The sequence below is a fragment of the Myotis lucifugus genome, unplaced genomic scaffold (genome assembly GCF_000147115.1).
Source record: "Myotis lucifugus unplaced genomic scaffold, Myoluc2.0 scaffold_405, whole genome shotgun sequence".
NCBI classification, from domain to species: Eukaryota; Metazoa; Chordata; class Mammalia; order Chiroptera; family Vespertilionidae; genus Myotis; species Myotis lucifugus.
Window position 1 is genome coordinate 370,424 of NW_005871453.1, and position 18,613 is coordinate 389,036.

The 18,613-nt window shown below is 38.7% G+C and overlaps 1 protein-coding gene and 1 pseudogene across 1 annotated transcript in view; both read right to left on the reverse strand.

Annotated features, from left to right (window-relative positions):
- ESR1 (estrogen receptor 1) overlaps positions 1-18,613 on the reverse strand; it is a 203,794-nt gene that overhangs the window by 118,699 nt on the left and 66,482 nt on the right. The gene's annotated exons all lie outside the window — the stretch shown is intronic.
- Positions 16,267-16,413, reverse strand: LOC111823139 (annotated as a pseudogene).

Sequence of the window (18,613 nt, forward strand, 5' to 3'; positions counted from 1 at the left end):
CAAGCCCAGTTAGGGCTCTCCTTCATCTCAGGCCCCAGAGCTAAGTTCTCATTTGCTGTGACAATGGGGAATGATGGAAGAGAACAGTTGCAATGATGGAAGAGAACAGTTGCAGCAGCACAACTGAAGAAAACTCAATTAAAATGCTGTCAGCCCTGCCTGGTCATGCATGTTCCATCATAGAACATGTGCCTACATGTTCACAACAACCCAAGTCTCCATCTGCCCTGTTGAGCTGATGCTGTCTGACCAAAAAGCACTCGAAAAACACAACTGCAAAATAACATAACGATTCTTCTCTGCAGTTAGCATGTATTTTATTATCAGGAAAACAAGACCCATAAAAGTTACTGGTTTTTAGATTAATTCTTCTGCAAAGCAAGTGCATAGACCATATTAATCTCTCTCTTTGCCAAATCACATTGGAAATTTATAATTTACTAGAGGCCTGGTGCATGGATTTGTGCACTGGTGGGGTCCCTCGGCCTGGCCTGTGGACATTCCCCGAGGGGTCCTGGATTGCAAGAGGGTGCAGGCCAGACCGAGAGACCCCACCCGTGCATGATAGGGAGCAGGAAGGGACTGAGGGAGGGCTCCAGGGCATGTCCAGCCCATCTCGCCCAGTCCCGATGGGCCAGACCCCAGCAGCAAGCTAACCTATCAGTCAGAGCATCTTCCCCCTGGTGGTCAGTGCACCTCATAGTAACTGGTTAAACAGTCGAATGAACGGTCAGACACTTAGCATATCAGGCTTTTATTATATAGGATGTTAATGATATTTGTCTCAAATTTAATTTTAAAAGGGACTGCATTGTTTCTATTCTGACTTGTTGCTCTACTGTTTGTTTTTTAATGTCTCTTGTGGAAGCTAAAGCAACCAAAGAGATAGCCTTCCTGTAACAGCACAGTGTTTTGTAATTTTCCCAGAAGTCTAGTCAGGGAGGGGAAATCGATCACAGATTACCACGCCTTTAGCTACATGTCCAATCACGCTGCCTTATCCCAGCAACAAAAAGCCAAGAGCCAAGGTCCAAGTCAAGTAAGAGGGTAAGTCACAACCCACATGTGTTCTCAATAACATACTTTTTGATTTAAAAGTATAACATTCACTCTTAAAACTACTGTGCATTTTAATAAAAATGCTAATAAAACATTGCTTCTGGAGACAGCTGTGGCAGTCTGTTCCATGAGAATCTCATTTATTAATAACAAAATTTATAGGGTGAAGAGAAAAGCAATCCTTATTTTTTTTGCCTGGCTCAATTCCCCTGTAATATCTTAGTGATGAGTCTCCTGCTGGCAGGCATTCTGTAGTCAAAGGAATAAATAAGACACCAGGGCGCAGCCTGGGACTCTCTCTCTCTCTCTCTTTTCTCCATTCCTTAGCAGCTCTGCAACTCAGATTCATCGGTTTCCTTCTCTAACCTGTAAAAGAAACAGTTGGTCTCCCCGCCTCCCCAGGGGTCTTTTCTTTGTTCCATGCTGCTCGGTGCAGAGTTGGAGATAAATAACGTGCCTGTTGTCTCTGATGTGGATACGGATGAGTCCTCCCACCCTTGCTTGAGTCACCAACACCCAATTACATTCTCTTGGACAGAAGTGCCTGCCAGTGGGACAGTCATCATCCAATAGTCCCAAAATTGGGTCACAAGCAAGTTCATCCCAGCAGGAGTCTTAGCAAATCCTCAAGTGGGTGCCTGTCATGTTTCTCAGGGCTTACAAGGGGGTATTCCTTTCTATAGACTCTCCTTTTTGAACTTTGCCACCTTAACTATATGAGAGACCTCTGAATATGCCCTATAACCCCCAAACCCAGTGCTGGGCCAATTAGGGGCTCAATAAATACATGTTACATGATGAATTTATCCTGGTGGCTAGTACAAATCACCGGGGCTCCTTCATAAAATATCACTCTGAACAAGTTCTAAGACTAGCGAATGACAAAATTAAGAATTATCAAAAGCCTCAATGATGACAAAGTTTGACCACCCTATTTTAAGAGAGTTCAGCAAAAGGAAATAGCTCATTCTTATCACTGATACATCAGGACCAATTCTATCTCACCATGCTACACCTAAGGAGTTCCCTGTTGCCCCGATCCAGAAAATTCCTCTCTGAAACATGCCTCAATTTCGTTTCTCAATGATACAATTAATATAATTGTATTTCCCCCTAGACTTAATGCTATGCCTTGTAAATAAATTCGCTTTCTGAAGTAATGATCAACGAATGCTTTATGCAGTGAATTGAATCAGCGCCTTTCAAAGAAGACAGCACTCCACTGAGAGCAGCAGCATTATCCCAGGGCCAGCCTCTCTACAGAATCTCCATTTTCCTTTCCTCTGACTATATTTCAGTGTTAGCAACTCCTCCTTCAATCCAAACAAAGTAGCAGATATATTATACTGTGATTTATTCCTGAATACCAGATCTCTCGCCCCATCTCATTTGAATTCCATTACTCAGTCTTACAAGTTCTTATCAAATTAAAAAAAATTAATGCCTCTCAATGCAGGCGGCCTGTCCACATCTGTTGACTTCACCAAGTACCCACTGGGTCCTCTGCTTACAGTTGCTGGAGTTGAAATTGTATTGCAAATATCTTAAGCAAGCCGGATTATCAAATGTCAAATGCTAAGTTTATGCTGCTCCAGAGCACATGTCCTTCAGTGGGCAGACACTTAGCAACCTGACCTAGCTACCGGTTTCCTATAAAAACCTAGATTTTACTGCTGGAGAGAGGGAAAGAGCCAGACAGAGAAAGAAAGAAGCCTGGGGTCAAAGTACAAAAGTTGATGTCAGTGATCGCTAACATAGGGGAGCAGACGAATCTCCAAAATAAGCTGGTCAGAACACTCTCAAACCTAGGTGAGCTGCATGGGTAACCTTTTAAAAATCTGTGAAAACAGTTCAAGACTTAGCAATGTATCAGGCAGGGCTAACAGTCCAATCATAAGTCACATTTACAGAACGAGGTCTATGCCATCATTTGATTTTTTGAAGTCCTCGTTCCTTCTAAAGATAAGTATGTGGCACATTTACACAATGGAATACTACCTGGCTGTTAGAGAGAAAGAAAAAGAAAGAAGAAAGAAAGAAAGAAAGAAAGAAAGAAAGAAAGAGAGAGAGAGAGAGAGAGAGAGAGAGAGAGAGAGAGAGAGAGAGAAAGAAAGAAAGAAAGAAAGATGAAAGAAAGAAAGAAAGAAAGAAAGAAAGAAAGAAAGAAAGAAAGAAAGAAAGAAAGAAAGGGAGAGAGGGGGAGGGAGGGAGGGAGGGAGGGAGGGAGGGAAGAAGGAAGGAAGGAGGGGAGAAAGGAAGGAAGGGAGAAAGGAAGAAAGAAAATCTTCTTTGTAACAGCATGGAGGGACCTAGAGAGTATTATGCTAAGTTAAATACTAACTTAAATAAGCCAGTCAGAGAAAGACAAGTACTATATGATTTCACTTTATATGTGGAATCTAATTAAAATAAATTAACAAACAAACTACAAACGGACTCAAATTCACAGAGAACAGACTAACAGCTGTCAGAGGGGAGAGGGGTTGGGTGAAGGGATTAAGAAAAAAAACCTCATCGACACAGAAAAGAAAAGATGATGATGTGCCTTCCTGGCCTTGCACTTATGCATCCATTTTTAAAAGCCATTCATTGTGTTCATGTTTAGTCAATGTCAGAAGTTAGAATAAAGGATTGAGAATCAGAATGAAGACTGCAGCCCAAAAGGAAAAAAAATGCTCCTATTGCTATAATTTCAGGAAAACTTCTTAGACTTTAATTATAGTTCACAAAATTATAACTAGCGTATGCCCCAAAGGGAGATCCAGATGAAACACTGAGAGGCAGAGTCCAAGCTTTCTTGGTGGGCGGACTTCCCCAGAGTTTGCTTTCCCTTATGGGGGGAACACAGGCAGGGTTTTGCCCCTTTTCACGAAGGCCAGTGCCACATACATACCAACCTGATTATTTTTTTAATTCTTGACAATTCCCTGGCCGCAGTGGCTCAGTGGTTGAGCATTGACCTATGAACCAGGAGGTCACAGTTCAATTCCCGATCAGGAGACACGCCCTGGTTGCAGGTTCCATCCCAGTGTGGGGTGTGCAGGAGGCAGCCGATCAATGATTCTCCCTCATCACTGATGTTTCTATCTCTCTCTCCTCTCCCTTCCTCTTTGAAACCAATAAAAATATATTTTAAAAAAATAAATAAAATTCTTGACAATTGATAGGTGTCTATCTCTTTCAATATGATTACATTTTTGGAAATGGTGATGGTCTATAAAGTATATTGTTATTGTGATGATAGGTCTCCAACAAACAATCTGAAAATATCCTGTTTCAATGGGCAGGGCTTTGATCCAATTCAGAAAGAAGCTAGGAGAGCTGAACACCTGGGTTTGTAGGTTTATTCATAGGGATTCCCCAGTTTCTCAGGCCTACAGCCTTCAGAAAAAGGCTTGTGTAATCATGACGTTCATGAAAACTACCTGAATTGCCTGATGTGGAAAGGGTAGATAGAAGTCATTACAAGCAAGGGGATGGACTTGCTTTGTAACTGAATTAGAAATCTTATAAAAACTAGAAAGAATATTTAGTTGAGAGTTTATTTGATGGGATATTCAATCCAATATGTTCCTTAGAGATGATACTGAGGTTTTCGTTAGTAGATGATGTGAAGGCAAGCTTAGCTAGCTACCTGAGTAGCATATTTATGCAATAATAATAAAAAAATGAACTGACAAACAAAAGAGAAACAGAGGCTTAGATACATAGAACAGACTGACAGCTGTCAGAGGGGAGGGAAGAGTGGGGACTGGAAGAAAGTGAAGGGATTAGGCAAAGAACATATATGCATGACACAGACACAGACAACAGTGTGGTGATGGTGAGAGGAAGGGGGTTGGGGGCCTGGAGGAGGTGGGCAAAGGGGGGGAAGGGACAGCAATAATAAATATTTTTGTGGGTTTTTTTTAATGTATATTTTACCAATTTCAAAGAGGAAGGGAGAGGGAGAGAGAGAGAGAAACATCAATGATGAGAAAGAATCATTTATCAGCTGTCTCCTGCATGCTCCACACTGGGGATCAAGCCCACAACCCAGGCATGTGCCCTGACTGGGAATCGAACCGTGGCCTCCTGGTCCATAGGTTAATGCTCAACCACTGAGCCACTCCAGCCGGTCTCTAATGAAGTTTTTAAAAATAAATACCCATCATCCCCCCAAAAGAGAAAAGTGTTCTCTTGTTGAAATGGCCATATGTAGGTCGAAGGTCACCTGTCCTGTCCTGAAGGCAAAGCAGAAGGCAGAGCAGTACCTCTGTGGAGGCCTGTTGTCCTGTATAATGTGGAGAATGGTTTGCACATCATTTCACTGAAACATCTGAGATATTAAATTGCATTTTATAAATGAAAGGCCGGAGGAGGTAATGCTTAGCTCCGAGGCACACAATTGGGGACTGACAGAAATTAGAACTCAGCACTGCTAATCCCAACGCCCATGCCCTTTCCCCTGCTACACTATCCCCACTACTCGCGTGATTTGTCACATTTCTAATAAAATGGTGATTTGCCTTATGGGCTTGTTGACCCAGGGCACAGGATATGCAGGATCCTGTCATTATTTCTTGATATTATGTTCATTATGAGCGATTTCACATCAGCTTCATTGTACATAACACAGTAACCTGAACATGCTAGCAAATTCTTTCACCGTGCATGATGATTCTTAACTCATTCAGAAGTCACACATTTGGCATCATTAAGCAGGATGGATGGTTCATTTTACTCAATAGGCAGATAGGTTTCAAATATGGCAATATATAGATGGTAACGTCAAAAGAAGACTGAAGTTTTCTTTTAATGAAAAAGTAGACACGAGTACAAAGGATAACTTGAGAAGCTCAAAGAAATTGTAAACCCTAAATTGCAGGGAATGGAGCAGAGTAAAAAGTGCCTTACAGTAGACAGGAGAAAAAGAAGAAAATTGGCCCACTGAAAACGATGAGAGAATTGGAGACAGGGGTAAGGGAATGACAATTATTTTCCCCATGATTTTAAAGTGAATGAATAGAACACAGAGCTGCTGAAACTCAAGGTTTTATTTTTCAGGGAGAAAGAATATAAAGACAACATGTAGTAGAGGAAAGAAAAATTTAAGTTTGATGAAAGGTCCTAAATGGAAACAAGAAAAATGATGGGGCACGGGGGTTAAAAATGCTACTTTGAAAATTATAAGATTGTCACAACTTTTTAAAGGAATCATTTTTGAACTAAGGACCCCATTGCTAAAAGAATGTTCTGGTAATTTAGTGAGACGTATCATTTTAGGTTTAGTAAGTAAAAAAAAGATCTAATATATGTTATCCTATTTCATAATATTACAATTTCACAAAAACTGAAATATCACAGCCATATTTGGGAAAACATAATTAAAACTAAAGATATATGGACTAAAATGAAAGGGGGGAAAAAAAGATCATTTTGGTTACCAGGTCTTATCAGAATAAGTTGTTCTATTTAATCTTCTTAGGAATTCTAATAGAATAAGCTTCCTAGAGTTACTATCTCTATATTATGAATTAATCATTATAATTATTAAATACAATAACTAGCTTCTATGCCAAAGATATTAGTTATCTTAATAATCCTTCTTTGTAACTGTAATTGTCATTATTTGAAATAGGTGAAACTTAACAGACTGAACATGTTAAAAATAAAGTGTATGCATCTATGAAATCTTAATTATAATTACATAGTCATTTGGGATCATTTTCAGTAGTTCTTGGCAAAAACAAATGAGCATAATGAGTCCCATTAATGGACTGATGGATTCTGTTTACATGTGGGGGCAGGACTTAATAAAACTATTCAGAATAGCAGGGGAGCATGTGAAGTGAAATACTAGGTACCGGTGAAAATCCACACCATTGTGTGCATAGAGGCAGAGTGTAATGAATGAGATTACAAGTTATTTGAGAACGTGATTCTCACCAAAAGTCAGTAAATACTCAGCTAGTTAAATGGCTACTTTTAGCTTTTTATCAGTAAACTAGAGGCCCAGTGTGGTCCCTCAGCCTGGCCTGTGGGGTTTGGGCCGAAACCAGCTCTCTAACATCCCCCAAGGGATCCTGGATTACAAGAGGGCGGTTCTCAGGTGACACACCCTGGAATCGGGCTCCCTCCTCTCTGGTTCCAGGTGCGTCACCTGAGAACTGCAGCTACCAAGTCACCACAGCTCGGCAGCTCCTGAGTTGAGTGTCTGCCCCTTGGTGGTCAGTGTGCATCATAGCTACCGGTCAGACAGTCAGACGGTCAAACGGTCGCTTAAGCTTTTATATATATAGATACTCAGCTAGTAAAATGGCCACTTATAGCTTTTTAGTAAGTGGAAATGACATTAAGGTCAATCTTCTCCCACTCCTAATGTCCCTGTTCTCATCAGACTCTGCAAGGACATTTATATGGACGTGTTATTAGCACATGGGATCTGTCCCTACCTGGATTTCACAAATGTCATGGTGCAAGGCAGTGACTGACACCCTGTTTTCCTTTGAGGGATTAGAAACCTTGGGACTATTTTCACCAGCTGTTCACCTCTTCCATAAAACAATATAGATTTCAGAGAGGATAATCTCTATGATTACATTGTTTTTAAGTGGCTCACACAACAAAACACTATGGATTGAGTGAGACGCTTAACACTCTAACAAGGGAGATAGCTTAAACACAGTTAGGCTGAGCAGATCATATAAAATTAAATCAGTCCACTGAATTTAACCAAAACTCATTTCAACTGAATTTAAAAATTAAGGGATTCATAAAGGAATTTTCAAATGTTACAGGGGATGCAGTGGAGCATCTACCAACCACACAGAATGCTATGGATGTTTCCTGATCGGTAACAGAGCTCAGTGGAATTCTCTGGTGATGGAAATGTTCCCTAGCTGGGCTGTCCAATATGTTAGCTACTAACCCCTGGTGGGATGTGGCTGGAGCAACTGAGGAGTTGTAGTTATAATATTATTTAATTTTAACTCAAGTTTAAATGGCCACAGTGGCTAGTGGCTACCTATAGGGCCATGCAGTAGACTGATGTGCAATGACTAAGTAACATCGGATGATGTGTAACAGTGCTCAGGGATGACAGGGCGCAGCCATCGGGGCAGGACTCAACTCTGGGCGCACATTAGAATCAGCTAGGGCATTTGGAAACAATCCTGGGATGCACCCCAGGGAGCCTAACCTAATTGGTTTGGGGAGGGGCAATGCAAGCAGTATTGCTCTCTCTAAATCAGAACAATAAATGAGCCTGAGGAGAGATGTTCCCAGGACTGGTTTCTAGCCCCGTATTCATTTTACTTCACTCATGGAGGCAGCCGTGAGTGCGGAAGGAGGCCCTGCCAGAATCGGAGCACAGTGCTGAGGCCTCTGGTGGATTTTCAGAGAATGCCAGCGGGAGCTATACACATATAGGAGAGTGAAACATCGGAAAGATCCAGACAAAGGGGGGAGAGGAAACCTTACCGAGTGTAAGAAAGAAGTAGGAAACCCATAGCAAGTGAACTGGCTACTACGGTTATTGAAAATACCGCAAAGAAAAGCCTTATAGGCTGATATCCTGACACTGGCTCATGCAGTGACTCCATCAAAAACCCTCCTGGTGGCTGAAGCCAGTCTTCCTCCCTACACCCCTCCAATGCACTGTCTTGAATTGACACCCACTTCCTGAAACCCGTTTACATTTCCTTGTCTTCCACTGTGTCTGGTCTTGGGTATTTCAGGGTCTATCTCCCATCTTCAGTTGACCCTCTTCCTTGGTCCCACAACCAGCTCAAGTTGGAGACTCCCTAAGTCAGCGGTTCTCAGCCTGTGGGTCAAGACCCCTTTGGGGGTCGAATGACCCTTTCACAGGGGTCGCCTAAGACCATCGGAAAACACATATATAATTACATATTGTTTTTGTGATTAATCACTATGCTTTAATTATGTTCAATTTGTAACAATGAAATTGGGGGTCACCACAACATGAGGAACTGTATTAAAGGGTCGTGGCATTAGGAAGGTTGGGAACCACTGCCCTAAGTTATCATATGATTCACCTGAATGGCTAGCAGATGTCCCAGGGAGCCTGTGCCAAAGCCGTGGGGTTTTTCCTTTGAGTTTCACGGCCTTGTAATGGGAGAGAACCCATGACCTTGGTGTCATTAGCACCAAGCTCTCACCAGCTGTGCTAACCCGTGTCTAAGTTTCAGGGGAAGTTTAAGGTCACAGAGATTAGGCTGCCTTTTTCCATTGTGTTCTCTGAAGATAGGATGAATTACCTTGATTGCAGAAGTTGCCCAAATAAAAAAATATTTCAACTTTGCAATTTTGGGGGGAACAGTGTGTACTCCCGGTGGATGTGGAGCAAGCAATCAGAATGGGTGACCATGGATCAGTTACAAAAGCCTTCTGAAAAGAAACCTGATGGTCGTGGGATGTCTTGCTGAGAAAAAAAACTACTTTAAACATAAAATCATCAGACTCTTTGTCAGTCATTACCTTAAGAAAACACATTCAAATAAAAGAATGAGACATAATTCATTGTTTCAGAACAATTTTTTCTCAATTGTTTGGGAAGCTTTCATTGTTTGTGAAATCTTTGTTCCCTATTTACCCCCACTGACCTTCAAGAGGGATTGAAAGCATTCTGACAGGGATTTTTTAAAAAGTTAACTTTTTCCCTACAGCTTCATGAAGTACCTCCTGAGTGAATCACACTGACCTTCTGGGTGTTGGTTTTAAACATGGAGGGGAAAGAGTACATAGTTAGTGGCTTTCGTGTATTCTTGCCATTTGCAATGGAGGCTACCTCCCATCATCAAAAAGCACATATGTAAAAAACAAGCATTTTCATTCCCAAGAACTCTGTCATTTAATAATGATATTCCAACATTATGATGTTAATATTAAACAAGCTCACTCCCATGATATTTCTGAGTTCACCTAAAATATAGTTAAGTACCAAATGAGGAATAAACTAATTACCAGTTGTGAAATTTATCAGGTAAGTACAATGATAACAATGTACACAGTTGCATTGCAAGTTGTTGGTCAATCTCACTTCTAAAAAACAGGAAGAAACATATAAAAAGAAAAATAATTACCATAAAGCAACGGTTCTCAACCTGTGAGTCGCGACCCCTTTGGCGGTCGAACGACCCTTTCACAGGGGTCGCCTAAGACCATCCTGCATATCAAATATTTACATTACGATTCGTAACAGTAGCAACATTACAGTTATGAAGTAGCAACGAAAATAATTTTATGGTTGGGTCACAACATGAGGAACTGTATTTAAAGGGCCAGAAGGTTGAGAACCACTGCCATAAAGGAAGTTTCCTAAAAATGAAAGAAATGAAGGAGACTCTAAACTTATATAAGAATATCAAAGTTGGGCCCTAACTGGTTTGCCATCAGCCTGACTAAAGGGTCCTTGGTTCGATTCCGGTCAAGGGCACACGCCCATGTTGCAGGCTCGATCCCCAGTAGGGGGCATGCAGGAGGCAGCTGATCAATGACTCCCTCTCATCATTGACGTTTCTATCTCTCTCTCCCTCTCTCTTCCTCTCTGAAATCAATAAAAATATATTTTTTTTAAAAAATAATATCTCATATGTAATACTCTTTGTAATACTTTAAGAAATAAAAATTATTTAAAAAAAATAAAAAAATAATATCTAAGTTGGGTTTTTATTGTATTCATAAGTAATTCATGTACATGTTGAAAACAGAAAATACAGAGAAGAAAAAAAAAGCAGAAAATAAAAACTATCCATAATTGCCTTACCCAGTGCTAACTGCTGGTACCCCTCTGTTGCCTATCCTGCCAGAATCATTCATTCATTCATTCATTCATTCATTTATTCACTCTCTTCTTTATGGCTAAAGTCTATATAAATTAAAGTGCTTACATACTATTTGTAATCTGTATAATATATTTTTATATATACCATAATTTATAATATTTGCGGAGTGTTCTTTTATATATATAATGATATCTGAACCAAGCCAACCACCATTGGATTGATTTTGACAATGTATATCAAAAGTCATAGAAAAAAATGCTTATCTTTTGATTCAGTAATTCAAGTTCTAGGAGTAAATGCTAAATAAATAATTATCATTTGCAAAGATTTAGTGAGAAAGTCACTCATAGTCTTGTTTAAAATTTTGAAAATCAGAAACAATGTAAATACTTCAGAGCTAACAAGAGAGATACCCTGTTGGGGGTAAATAACGATAGTGAGGGCTGATCGCTGACAGAATGGCACGTTGATGAACTCATTCAGGGTTATAGATTTAAAAGAGAAATACATTTAAGATTATTTTATTTTCTTGAAGCATAAAAAAATCTATATTACACATAGAAAGTACATACACTAGCCATTAAAAAAGAAAGGATGAATGTAAATACCAATAACTATGGAAATAATTAAATAGATTATGATTTGTCCTTACTGGAATATTAATGTAGCTACTCTAAAAATCATGTTTTAAAGGATACTTAATGACATTAGAAAATATTAAATCAGTAGGTATTGTAATCCCAAAGTTGTAAGTTTTAAAAAATATATGACATCTGAAACAATCAGATCATATAATATTTAAAAGATACGTCTTTTAAATATCAGTAAAATGAGATAACTATGAATAATTTTTAAATATGCAAGACCTTTTAGAGAAAATGGAAAATGTTACTGAAAGTCATTTAAAAAGACTTAAAATAAATGACAAGTTCCATAAGGTTAATGGGCAGGAAGGCTATCATAATGATGTCAATCCTTCCTAAATTAATTTATAAATTCAATGAAATTTCATTAAAAATTGATTTAAAAATTCCTTGGAAGCAAAAATAGCCATAAATAGCCAAACAATTTTGAAGAAGAACAAATTCCCTTTTAAGAAGGATTATAAAGTCAAAGTAATTACCAAGTTATGAAAATTAAAACTGTGGTATTAGTGAAGGCATTAACCCATAGAGGAAAGAAACAGCCAAGAGAGCTCAGAATCAAATTCACTCATATAGGAACCTCATGTCTAATAGAGGTAGCATTACAGATCAATGTGGGGGGAGACTGCATCATTCAATTAATGGCTCTGGGACACTTTGTTTATGCCAATGGAAACATAAAATTATATTCATACCTCATGTCATACCCAAAATCCCCTTTCAGCTGGAATCAGTAATAAAATGTGAAAAAGGAAAGCTGTAAGACTTTTAAAACAGAATATAAATAAATTACTTTATGGTGTCCAAGCAGGGAAGGATTACGAAACAGAACTCAAAGCACAAATGAGTTCTGATAAAGAAAAAGTAGGGCCCTAACTGGTTTGGCTCAGTGGATAGAGCGCTGGCCTAACTCTAGGGTCCCAGGTGGTCCCGGGTTCGATTCCGGCCAAGGGCATGTACCTTGGTTGCGGGCACATACCCATTAGGGAATGTGCAGGAAGCAGCTGATTGATGTTTCTCTCTCATCAATGTTTCTAACTCTCTATCCCTCTCCCTTCCTCTCTGTAAAAAATCAATAAAATATATTTTTTTTAAAAAAAGAAGAAAAAGTAGGATAAATTCCCAAAATTAAGATTTTTCCATGAAACACAGGATATCATAAGCAAAGCAAAGACAAGCTATATACTAGATTAATCTATTTAAAATACATAAATTAAAATTAGAAGATATAAAGAATTCTGAAAAATCAATAAGAAAAAAACAACCTTTCTGTACATTTTTCTTGCTGGCATTCTGTTGCTATAGTACTGGGACATAAAAATTCAAAGCTGTTCTTTGTGTCTCCTTAAGGAATTTTTTTAATCCAGTACATTTGACTAGTTCATTTTCATTAAGTATTAAAAATGTTTCATGAGTCCTAGATAAAATTCACTATCAGTTTATTTTTAATGGTAATTATGTATTTTTCATTTCCATTGTAGGATTTTAAATTATTTTCTCTCCTAAGTCAAAATTAACATTTACTAATACACTGTCTTTAAAACAGTTATCTGTTTATAAAAAAGCTTATGCCTTTAATTTCCTCAATTGACTAAGTAAACTCTGTCATATAGAGTTGATTGGGTTTATTCTTCTCTGCTTGTTTTACCACCAACATAGAACATTTTTGAAATATCTCATAGTTCTCAATATCTTTTCTTTCCCTAAAATCTGCCCTTTAGGAATGTTTTATAATTAAACACACACGCACTTTTCAAAATTCACTATAAAAAAGTAATGATATTGAACTATTTTACACATGACTCACTCCTGGGGGGAAGTTACATGCCTGGAGGAGAAAGAATAATTAGATTTCTTATGATTTTTAAAATATGGTGTCTAGTTTAATCATTTATTTTCATTTGGATTATCTAATTGGATAGATATGAGATAAACGGATTTTTAAAATACAATACTAAGCTACTAGTTTGACCAAACTCTATCTGGCACATAGCTAAATCCTTCACTTCATTTATTTAAGTGTTTAGTAAACAAAGACACATTAAATGCAACACCAAGCTGTTCCCCGCAGGCTGGTGGAACAGCACAACCAGGCACGGGCACTCTACCACTCAAGAGGCCATGCTGGGGATGGGACCTGGTGACAGAATAGAGGCCAGAGCTAAGTGGTTGGTATAGCTATGGGTAGGTGACAGCAAAGTCAATTAAGATTCTAGCAATAAGAAAATGAGCAATCAGATAAATAGCCTAAACGTCAAAAATCAAAACTTCATATAGATGGGGACATGCCAAAGATTAGAAGTAGAAATGAGGCAGAGAACAGACTTGAAGGCTATGTCTGTCCTTCAAGGGAGCTAAGATCAGGCAGGAATCAAGAGTCAAGATAAGCCCTGGCCAAGTCGCTCAATTGGTTAGAGCCTCGTCCAATACACCAAGGTTTCAGGTTTGATCCCTGGTCGGGGCACAAGCAAGAATCAACCAATTAATATATAAATAAATGGAACAACAAATCAATGCTTCTCTTCCTCCCTTCCTTCTCTCTCTAAAAAAAATATAAATAAATAAATAAAATTAAATTTATTGTTAAAAAAGAGCCAAGATGGCAGAAACTGCTCTCTCAGAGCTGGAATTGACCACACACCCATGCACACAGCTTGTCCTCAAGCTGGCGGGGTTCAAAAAGCTCAGGAGCTGGATGAACACAGAGGCTCCCACAGTGACTCACCTGCCTTTCTGATTAACACCAGAAGAGAATATCATAGTATTCAAGGGAAAAGGTGATGACTCCCAGGGAGTCTGAGTAAAAGACATGGGCTTTTAGTAAACAGAACAATGAAGCTTCAGGTTGAAGATGACATAAAGTGACAAATTGTGTTCTGTAGTCAGTGAGCAGACCTGCCTGCTACAGCCAAAGGTTTCTTAGGAAAAAGACGCTGAAGAAGTAAGTGGCTCAGAAGGTGAAGTTCCAATGCCAGGATTAGCAGGAGGCTAAATTGTAGGTTCCTCAGGGCTAGGTACCACATTTGATATACAACTGATTATCCAAACTGAATTTAAAACATAATAACTAATTACCTAATAATTCTGGACCAATTGTGATGGTGACAATACTATAATGAAATTGAACTTTATTAGATGAAGTACATAAGGCCAAAATTGAGTGTACTCTTATTTTTAATGTTTTATTTTTCAATTACAGTTGGCATATAATATTATAGTAGGTTCAGGTAGACAACATAGTGATCAGACATTTTATAAATCTACTCTTTATTACCCATTATAACCAACTTTTATGGAGGATTTACTGCCAGCTAAGTATAATACTGAAAGCTATATATTAATTCCTATTAGGTAGGTGTTTATACGTGTTATTATTACCCTCATCTGATAAATTCAAAACGGGGATCTGGAGAGGTTTAGTGTCCTGTCACACACACGCATCTCTAGCCAGAGCTAAAATTTGAACCCAGGTGGTCTGAGTCCTAAAGCTAAAGTCAACCACAATGCTCACCGTATATGAATAACAGTACCTAACATCTGTGTACCGATATGTAATGATCCCAATATAACTCATGCCTTTGCTTCTCAGAATAGCCTGGTGAGGCAGTTGGTGTCTCACACAGGTATGTATTCTATGAGATGGGAGCCATGAAGAGAGGGAAATAAATCTAGGAGGGGCAGGACTTCACTTGTCAATAAGACTCATCTTCAAGAAACTAGCCAGAAGTCGAAACCACAAAGTACAAAGGGCCAGCTGGCGAATTTGAGCTTGCTCAATCCCTGAGAGCACAGATTAAAACAGCTGAGACAGCGGGAACCACAAGGCCAACTCTAACCCTAGGTCTGTTGAGGGAACAAAGGGACCTGGTCATCTTTTTAAGTGGATGGTCTCCTTTCCACCATTAGGTAGCCTGCACTTTGTGGTCAGCCAGTGACCACATTTGACCTGTCTCTCCAACACCTTCACATGGTAAATGCTCAAGAAAAGTAATTTGTAAATGATTTAGGTGAAGTTTGGACTTGGCCTGGCATTTGTTCCATAAAATTTTCTAAATAACACTGCTAAAATGTTAATACAGAAGAAATGTAATAATAACTGGTCTTTCAAAGCAAGCTTTTAAAGATCTAAACACCAAAGGATAATTTTGTGTGTTTCTCATAAATTTGTATTTGTTCAGTCAGCCTTAAACTAAAGCACATGTTGCCTCTAGGTGTAACCAGAACATTTCTCCACATATAACTAACTCCCTGCTTTACCTTAGGAATTCTCTTAGGTCTGGAGAATATTTCTGTGATTTCCAAAAAGTCTGGCCACAAGGGTGTTGGATAAGTTTTTAAGCAAACATCACCAGACTGGCTTTTGTGATATTGAATCAGGAACCTGTCCAAATTCACACTATCTTTTTAGCCTCTTTCTTTCTCTGTGCCACAATGCAGAAATCAGCAAGTTTCCCCAGCTCCTGGGACTCAAATCTTAGGCATGACTACGACATTTCTAATAACAGAAAGCTTAGTGATCTTCTCAAAGTCAGATCTCAACAAACTTTTTTTTGAATTCTTGCTTTTATATGGCTAAATAATTTATAACGATATTATAGCCATCTGCGCATATCACTACTAACATCGAACTCCTTTTTGTGACACTCCCCCCTCAGAAAAAAATTCCTTTTCCATGCTAATTAATGAAGAGAATAGATTTATAGTTGTCCATTCCAACAGGTGTTTGCAGTTGCTAGCTGCTCTACAAATTTGGCTGGAAATATAAGTATGATAACTGCGGAGGTTGTTTCTTATATCCAGAAACTACCTCTAACTTTAGATTCTGATCTTTCCATAAGTAATCTGAACTTAGATCATAAAACGTAATTTTTTTTAAAAAAATATCAACCTTACACTTGATCTTAGCCAAAAGGCCGAGAAGCGATAAAATATCAACCTTATACAATACTCTGATGAGACAAGTTTGAATTCTTAAAAAAAAAAAACACATAACATTTAAGATTTAAAAGATGCTTTTGAGACCACTGAATCCTAAACCCATATTTTTCAAATGTGAAAAGAGAGTTCACAGTAACTGAGTCCTCTGCCCAGGGTCCTTGGAAGAGTCAGACTCATACACTTGACCATTAGCCAGGATTCCTTCAACTTGACAAAGTTACCTTTTTTAAATACCAGAATAGTCTAAAGCTGTGGTCGGCAAACTGTGGCTCTCGTGCCACAGGCGGCTCTTTGGCCCCTTGAGTGTGGCTCTTCCTAAGCCTTAGGAGTACCCTAATTAAGTTAATAACAATGTACCTACCTATACAGTTCAAGTTTAAAAAATTTGGCTCTCAAAAGAAATTTCAATTGTTGTACTATTGATATTTGGCTCTGTTGACTAATGAGTTTGCCGACCACTGGTCTAAACAATTAAAAAAGAAAACAGGCTTTACAACATTATTGGAATTATTATCTAAAGATAGTGAAAACCTTTGGCCTGAAGAGGGGAAAAAAATGTCCTTTTTAAATTATATTAAATATTAAGCAATATAAAGCAGTTAAATATTCAGCAATTCTTTTTAAAATATCCATCAACCTTTCCATATAAATGTTTTTTGGTACTTCTGCTGAGTAACTAAGCCAAGTGTTTTGCTTCATGTTTTTGTTAAATAGTCATATTTTGTGTCCATAGTAATTGTTCCTAAGTCATAATTTGGGTCTATGTGATATGAATATCTTATGTGCGCATGTTGCTATCTTTCGTGATGATCTAAATCACTTAGGTCACACGGTACAATGAAAAGAGCACTGAACCAAGAGTTAGGAGTCTTGGCTTCTAGTCTGAGCGGCGAACTAGCTGCTGAAGTTGGACAAGAACAATGAGCTGAAAAACAAAGAGGCGGACAAGGTGACCTTTAAGTTCTTTTCAGCTCTAGACACCATTTATTATCCCAACCGCAATCATTGAAACAAAAATTAAATACATGAGAATTCATAAAGTCTCAGGCTTACAGAATTCAAAAGCCACCATTCATTCATACAATTACTGCCATCAAAGTTCTGCTTTTTTTTGTTGTTGGTGTTAATCTTCAATGGAGGATATTTTTCCATTGACTTTTAGAGAGTGGAAGGGAGGGGGAGAGACAGACAGAAACATTGATTTGAGAGTGACACATCCATTGGTTGCCTCTTGCACATGCCCCGAACAGGGCCAGTGATGGAGCCTGCAACCAAGGTGCATGCCCTTGACTGGAACTGAACCTGGGACCCTTCAGTCCTCAGCCCAAGGCCCTATCCACTTAGCCTCATCGACAAGAGCAAAGTTCTCCATTTTTTTTTAAGTTCTAGCCACAGAAATGGTCCTTACCTCATTTCAAGAGCAATTTACTTTCGCAAAAGCAAATGATAGGAACAAGAAAGACCCTTTCTGAAATGTTTGCCAGGTCTTTAAAAACTGTCCTCATTCAATGTGAGACATGGTCTTTCTTGGAAAAGTAAGTGGACAAGAACAATGAGCTGAAAACGAAGAGGTGGACAAGAACCAAAGTGACCTCTCCATAAGCAATCAAATTACTTCAGCATAAAAAATTAAATCAGTATTCTAGCTATAACAAATAAAAAGAAAAGCATGATTATCAATGTCCGTTGGTTAATTTTGTATATGCAGTGAACGTAAAGTAGCCTTACATTTGGTTGTGTTTTCATCTGCATTTGTAAGCCATTGCAACATACACGTGCATACACAAAACCTACATCTGGATAACTCAGTGAAATCCAGGACATCTGAAGCCAGCCTGTACTTTTCCAGAAGTACTGGCCCACATCTACTCCTGGGTTTTCCCGCCTTATTGTGTCCACTCATCAATATATGAGAGAGGCATGAAAATAAAAACACATATTTGTATTCAGCACTCCAACAAAAGCTGTCGGATTGCTACATAGAAGATTCCTACACTGACAGGGACAAGAGTAAATGAAGCCAGAGGTCCCTTCTGTATGTAAGAGCCTATGGCACTGTGTCTATACTAGTAAACTTTTTAGTCCAAAATCTGAAAAGTGGGTATTTCAGGTTGTGATAGATTATAAAAATGGCCCAAATTTTCCAACCTTTGCCACATAACTCTGAAGCCCCCTCTCGCACAGACT